Raw genomic sequence first — 7,500 nt, 5'->3', positions numbered from 1 at the left:
GCTGGGCCCGGGGTTGGAGCTCCGTCCCAGGGTGCGGCTCCGTCCCAGAGCCCGGGAGCCCCCCCGTCCTGCGAACCAGCTGAGGGTACGGGCGCTAGGGAAGAGAGGGTCCACCGGGGCCCGGGGAGGCTCTCCCCGGCCTGGCTGGGGGTTCGGAAGCTGGGCCCGGTGCTGGAGCTCCGTCCCAGGGTGCGGCTCCGTTCCCGGGGTGCGGGAGCCCCCTGTCCCGCAAGCCAGCCGAGGGTCAGGGCGCTGGGGACAGGGTGTCCACCGGGTCCCTGGGAGTCTCTCCCTGGGCCTGGCTGGAGGTCCGGGAGCTGGGCCCGGTGCTGGAGCTCCGTTCCCGGGGTGCGGGAGCCCCCTGTCCCGCAAGCCAGCCGAGGGTCTGGGCGCTGGGACCGGGTGTCCACCGGGGCCCGGGGAGGCTCTCCCCGGCCTGGCTGGGGGTCCGGAAGCTGGGCCCGGTGCTGGAGCTCCATCCTGGGGTACGGGAGCCCCCTGTCCCGCAAGCCAGCCGAGGGTCCGGGCGCTGGGGACGGGTGTGCACCGGGGCCCGGGGAGGCTCTCCCCGGCCTGGCTGGGGGTCCGGAAGCTGGTCCCGGGCCCGGTGCTGGAGCTCCGTTCCCGGGGTGCGGGAGCCCCCTGTCCCGCAAGCCAGCCGAGGGTCCGGGCGCTGGGGACAGGGTGTCCACCAGGGCCCGGGGAGGCTCTCCCTGGCCTGGCTGGGGTTCGGAAGCTGGGCCCGGGTCCGGGGCTTGTGCTCCGTCCCAGTGTCCCAGGGAGCGGGAGCCCCCCGTCCTGCAAGCCAGCCGAGGGTCCATGCGCTGGGGAAGGGTGTCCACCGGGGCCCAGGGAGTTTCTCCCCGGCCTGGCTAGGGTTCTGAAGCTGGGACCGGGCCCGGGGCTCTTGCACCGTCCGGCGGGCCCCGGGGTGCGTGAGCCACCCCCGTCCTGCAAGACAGCCGAGGGTCTAGGTGCTGGAGACAGGGGTCCACCGGGGCCCAGGGAGGCTCTCTCCGGCCTGGCTGCTATCAGAAGCAGGGACCGGGCCGGTGTGCAGGAGTGGCTGGCTTTATCTGCTACGCTGACGGAGCGTAGTTTTCTGCCCACCCCTATACAACCGTGTGGTTTGTGAGAACCCGTCCTGCGGCCTGGTAAGGGTCCGGGTGCCCGTGACGTGGTCCATTGGGCGAAGGGAGTCTCCCCAGACCTGGCTGGGATCAGAAGCAGGGACCGGGCCAGGTGGGTGGGTGGCTGGCTAAGTCCTTTCCACTGCGTAGTAGGAGTTTGCTTAGGGCTGGGCGGACTTTGCGTAGCAGAATTTTAAAAAAATTTGTGGAAAACGAGAGCACATCCTGAGTAGGGCTGGGCGGACTTTGCCTAGCGCAACTACGCACTATTCTGAAGAAAATTGTGGAAAACGAGCGCACAACCTCATGGACTGTGTGCCCGGGACGGGTCCCTCGTGCTTGGGCAGGCTCCCCGACCTCCCCAGCCTGGCTGTGTTGAGAAGCAGGGACCGGCCCCGGGCCTCCTGATTTTTGGTCAGGGCCTGGGATCCCACGTCCTGCGGCCTGCCAAGTGTCCATCTGCCCGGGACAAGGGACCCTGGTGCAGAGCCCCGGAGCCCTGCAAGGGCAGTCGGGAGCCCTACCGCTATGGCTCGGTGTGGGCAGCTGGGAGTCCTTCCGGTCCCGGCCATCTGGTCGCACCTTTCCCTCGGCCATCTGGTCGCGCGCAATGCTTTCCAATGGGGCGACCAGATGGCCGGGCCGGCCTGGAAGTCCCGATGAGGGTCCATTCGCCTCGCGGATCCCAGCCAGGGCTCCAGGAGGCCGGGCGCGTCCGCGCCTAGGGTCCCCTCCGTCACTCGGAGCGCGAGGGTTACAAGAAAGGTGGGTAGCCTTCCTCCGGATTAGTAGGGGCAGGGTATGCCGGGACACCCCTCCTGGGGATTGCGGTTCTCAGGCGGGGACCAGATGGGCCAAGCCCGGACGACACTTCCCCGGGGCGTCGGGTGCTTCCTCCTCCAGCCCGCGGCGAGGCAAAGTGCCCAGGACGGGCTCCATGGGTCTCCCGGGCGTCCCCCGAGGCCTGCAGCCCCAAAGCCCTGCAGACCCTGGAGCCCTTCAGCACGGAGCCCTGGAGCCCTGCAGGCCCGGAACCCTAGCAGGCCCAAGGCCCTGCAGCCCCGGAGCCCTGCAGGCCCGGAGCCCTGCAGCCCCGGAGCCCTGCAGGCCCAGAGCCCTGCAGCCCCGGAGCCCTGCAGCCCCGGAGCCCTGCAGCCCCGGAGCCCTGCAGCCCCAGAGCCCTGCAGCCCCGGAGCCCTGCAGCCCCGGAGCCCTGCAGGCCCAGAGCCCTGCAGGCCCAGAGCCCTGCAGCCCCGGAGCCCTGCAGCCCCGGAGCCCTGCAGCCCCGGAGCCCTGCAGGCCCAGAGCCCTGCAGCCACGGAGCCCTGCGTGGGCAGGCGGGAACCCTACCGCTATGGCTCGGGCAGACGGGAGCCCTTTCAGTTGCCGGCCACCTGGTCGCGCCTTTCCCCTCGGCCATCTGGTCGCGCGCAATGCTTTCCAATGGGGCGACCAGATGGCCGGGCCGGCCTGGAAGTCCCGATGAGGGTCCATTCGCCTCCCGGATCCCAGCCAGGGCTCCGGGAGGCCGGGCGCGTCCGCGCCTAGGGTCCCCTCCGTCACTTGCAGCGCGCGGGTTACAAGAAAGGGGGGTATCCTTCCTCCGGATTATTAGGGGCAGGGTATGCCGGAACACCCATGCTGGGGCTGTGCGGTTCATTGCCGGGGACCAGATGGGCGACGCCCGGGCAACATCCTCCAAGGCCTCCGGGGGCTTCCCTCCTCCGGGCCGCGGCATGGCAAAGTGCCCAGGGACGGGCTCCACGGGTCCCGGGCAGTCCTCCCCCGGGCGCCCAGGCCCCGAGAGCTCCGGTGGACCTCCCCGTGCCCGAGGCCAACCCGGGAAGCAGAGTCCCCCCCCGAGCCCTTGGTGTGAGGGTGGGCAGGCGGGAGCCCTACCGCTATGGCTCGGGCAGACGGGAGCCCTTTCAGTTGCCGGCCATCCGGTCGCTCCTTTCCCCTCGGCCATCTGGTCGCGCGCAATGCTTTCCAATGGGGCGACCAGATGGCCGGGCCGGCCTGGAAGTCCCGATGAGGGTCCATTCGCCTCCCGGATCCCAGCCAGGGCTCCAGGAGGCCGGGCGCGTCCGCGCCTAGGGTCCCCTCCGTCACTCGCAGCGCGCGGGTTACAAGAAAGGAGGGTATCCTTCCTCCGGATTAGTAGGGGCAGGGTATGCCGAAACACCCATGCTGGGGTTGTGCGGTTCATTGCCGGGGACCAGATGGGCTACGCCCGGGCAACATCCTCCCAGGTCCCCGGGGCTTCCCTCCTCCGGGCCGCGGCATGGCAAAGTGCCCAGGGACGGGCTCCACGGGTCCCGGGCAGTCCTCCCCCGGGTACGCCCAGGCCCCGAGAGCTCCGGTGGTCCTCCCCGTGCCTGAGGCCCAGCCGGGAAGCAGAGTCCCCACCCCGAGCCCCTGGTGGGTGGGCAGGCGGGAGTCCTTTCAGTTGCCGGCCACCTGGTGGCTCCTTTCCCCTCGGCCATCTGGTCGCGCGCAATGCTTTCCAATGGGGCGACCAGATGGCAGGGCCAGGCCTGGAAGTCCCGATGAGGGTCCATTTGCCTCTCGGATCCCAGCCGGGGCTCCAGGAGGCCGGGTGCGTTCGCCCCTAGGGTCCCCTCCGTCACTCGGAGCGTGCGGGTTTCAAGAACGGGGGGTAGCCTTCCTCCGGATTACTAGGGACAGGGTACTCTGGGACCCCTCTCGGTCCTCAGCCGGCAACTGGGTCCTGCCGTGTGGCAGGGTGGCCGGAGGGCCTTCCCCTGCGCGCCCGGGAGCCCCGGATGGGTCCAGGGGCCCGGCCGGGCCCCGGGTCGGGGTCTCCGGCCCCGGGTGCCGTCCCCCGGCCTGCGGCACCGCCAAAGGCCCGGGACGGGGTTCCGTTGTGGCCGGGGTGCCTCCCGTGGCTGGATTGGGTTCAGGAGCTCCGGCCGGGCCCCGGGGAGGGCGGCCTCCCCGCCCCGGTCTCCGTCCCGGGTCCTGCCGCGTGGCAGGGTGCCCGGGGAAGGGTCCGGAGGGCCCGGGGAGGCTTCCCCTGCACCTGCGGTCCTCGGAGCCCCGGCTGGGTCCAGGGGCCCGGCCGGGCCCCGGGTCGGGGTCTCCGGCCCCGGGCGCCGTCCCCCGGCCTGCGGCACTGCCAAAGGCCCGGGACGGGGTTCCGTTGCGGCCGGGGTGCCTCCCGTGGCTGCATTGGGTTCAGGAGCTCCGGCCGGGCCCCTGGGGGCCCCGGGGAGGGCAGGCTCCCCACCCCGGTCTCCGTCCCGGGTCCTGCCGCGTGGCAGGGTGCCCGGGGAGGGGTCCGGAGGGCCCCGGGAGGCTTCCCCTGCGCCTGCGGTCCCCGGAGCCCCGGCTGGTTCCAGGGGCCCGGCCGGGCCCCGGGTTGAGGCCTTTGGCCCCGGGCCCAGTCCCCCGGCCTGCGGCACTGCCAAAGGCCCGGGACGGGGTTCCGTTGGGGCCGGGGAGCCTCCCCTCGCTCGTCTGGGTCCCGGAGCTCCGGCCGGGCCCCTGGGGGCCCCGGGGAGGGCGGCCTCCCCACCCCGGGCTCCGTCCCGGGTCCTGCCGCGTGGCAGGGTGCCCGGGGAGGGGTCCAGAGGGCCCGGGGAGGCTTCCCCTGCGCCTGCGGTCCCCGGAGCCCCGGCTGGGTCCAGGGGCCCGGCCGGGCCCCGGGTCGGGGTCTCCGGCCCCGGGCCCCGTCCCCCAGCCTGCGGCACTGCCAAAGGCCCGGGACGGGGTTCCGTTGTGGCCGGGGAGCCTCCCCTCGCTCGTCTGGGTTCCGGAGCCCCGGCCGGGCCCCTGGGGGCCCCGGGGAGGGCGGCCTCCCCGCCCCGGGCTCCGTCCCGGGTCCTGCCGCGCGGCAGGGTGCCCGGGGCGCGGTCCGGAGGGCCCGGGGAGGCTTCCCCATCGCCTGCGGTCCCGGGAGCCCCGGCTGGTTCCAGGGGCCCGGCCGGGCCCCGGGTCGGGGTCTCCGTCCCCGGGCCCTGTCCCCCGGCCTGCGGCACTGCCAAAGGCCCGGGACGGGGTTCCGTCGTGGCCGGGGAGCCTGCCCTCGCTCGCCTGGGTTCAGGTGCTCCGGCCGGGCCCCTGGGGGCCCCGGGGAGGGCGGCCTCCCCGCCCCGGGCTCCGTCCTGGGTCCTTCCGCGTGGCAGGGTGCCCGGGGCGCGGTCCGGAGGGCCCGGGGAGGCTTCCCCATCGCCTGCGGTCCCGGGAGCCCCGGCTGGTTCCAGGGGCCCGGCCGGGCCCCGGGTCGGGGTCTCCGTCCCCGGGCCCTGTCCCCCGGCCTGCGGCACTGCCAAAGGCCCGGGACGGGGTTCCGTTGTGGCCGGGGAGCCTCCCCTCGTTCGCCTGGGTTCAGGAGCTCCGGCCGGGCCCCTGGGGGCCCCGGGGAGGGCGGCCTCCCCGCCCCGGGCTCCGTCCTGGGTCCTGCCGTGTGGCAAGGTGCCCGGGGCGGTGTCCGGAGGGCCCGGGGAGGCTTCCCCTGCGCCTGCGGTCCCGGGAGCCCCGGCTGGGTCCAGGGGCCCGGTCGGGCCCTGGGTCGGGGTCTCCGTCCCCGGGCCCTGTCCTCTGGCCTGCGGCACTGCCAAAGGCCCGGGACGGGGTTCCGTCGTGGCCGGGGAGCCTCCCCTCGCTCGCCTGGGTTCAGGTGCTCCGGCCGGGCCCCTGGGGGCCCCGGGGAGGGCGGCCTCCCCGCCCCGGGCTCCGTCCTGGGTCCTTCCGCGTGGCAGGGTGCCCGGGGCGGGGTCCGGAGGGCCCGGGGAGGCTTCCCTTGCACCTGCGGTCCCGGGAGCCCCGGCTGGGTCCAGGGGCCCGGTCGGGCCCTGGGTCGGGGTCTCCGTCCCCGGGCCCTGTCCCCCGGCCTGCGGCACTGCCAAAGGCCCGGGACGGGGTTCCGTCGTGGCCGGGGAGCCTCCCCTCGCTCGCCTGGGTTCAGGTGCTCCGGCCGGGCCCCTGGGGGCCCCGGGGAGGGCGGCCTCCCCGCCCCGGGCTCCGTCCTGGGTCCTTCCGCGTGGCAGGGTGCCCGGGGCGCGGTCCGGAGGGCCCGGGGAGGCTTCCCCATCGCCTGCGGTCCCGGGAGCCCCGGCTGGTTCCAGGGGCCCGGCCGGGCCCCGGGTCGGGGTCTCCGTCCCCGGGCCCTGTCCCCCGGCCTGCGGCACTGCCAAAGGCCCGGGACGGGGTTCCGTCGTGGCCGGGGAGCCTCCCCTCGCTCGCCTGGGTTCAGGTGCTCCGGCCGGGCCCCTGGGGGCCCCGGGGAGGGCGGCCTCCCCGCCCCGGGCTCCGTCCTGGGTCCTTCCGCGTGGCAGGGTGCCCGGGGCGCGGTCCGGAGGGCCCGGGGAGGCTTCCCCATCGCCTGCGGTCCCGGGAGCCCCGGCTGGTTCCAGGGGCCCGGCCGGGCCCCGGGTCGGGGTCTCCGTCCCCGGGCCCTGTCCCCCGGCCTGCGGCACTGCCAAAGGCCCGGGACGGGGTTCCGTTGTGGCCGGGGAGCCTCTCCTCGCTCGTCTGGGTTCCGGAGCCCCGGCCGGGCCCCTGGGGGGGGGGCCCGGTGAGGGCGGCCTCCCCGCCCCGGGCTCCGTCCCGGGTCCTGCCGCGGCGGCAGGGTGCCCGGGTGCGGGGTCCAGAGGGCCTGGGGAAGCTCCCCCTTCCCTTTTGCCTTTCCCCTGGGCCATCTGGTCGCGCCTGTCCCCTCGGCCATCTGGTCGCGCACGTCCCCTCGGCCATCTGGTCGCGCAGGCCCCTTCGGCCATCTGGTCGCGCAGGCCCCTTCGGCCATCTGGTCGCGCACAATGCTTTCCTATGGGGCGACCAGATGGCCGAGCTCGCCTGGAAGTCTCGATGAGGGTCCATTTGCCTCCCGGATCCCAGCGAGGGCTCCAGGAGGTCGGGTACATTCGCGCCTAGGGTCCCCTCTGTCACCTCGTGCGCACGGATTACAAGAAAGGGGGGTAATTTTCCTCCGGATTACTAGGGAGAGGGTCAGTCAGACCAAAGTGATGTTTGGCGATACTGAATCAGGGGAAGGCAGACCCGGGGCCCGCCCGCCGGGGCCCCCAGGGGCCCGGGTACGCTCCTGCCTCTCAGCCCCTTCCCGATGGTCCTTTCTCTCCGAGTTTTCTGGGTCGGAGCCCCGTGAGGTCCGTGGATCCCGAGACGGGGGAAGGCAGCCCCTGGGCCCGCCCGAAGCGGGGCCCCCAGGGGCCCGGGTGCGCACACCTGCCTCCCAGCCCCCTTCCCGACGGGTCTTTTTCTCCGAGTTTGCTGGGTCAGACCTCCGTGAGGTCCGGCGATCCCGAGAGGGGGGAAGGCAGACCCGGGGCCCGCCCGCCGGGGCCCCCAGGGGCCCGGGTACGCTCCTGCCTCTCAGCCCCTTCCCGAT

The sequence above is a fragment of the Triturus cristatus genome, chromosome 4_2, assembly GCF_964204655.1.
Source record: "Triturus cristatus chromosome 4_2, aTriCri1.1, whole genome shotgun sequence".
Taxonomy (NCBI): Eukaryota; Metazoa; Chordata; class Amphibia; order Caudata; family Salamandridae; genus Triturus; species Triturus cristatus.
Note: the sequence above shows the minus strand (reverse complement) of the source record.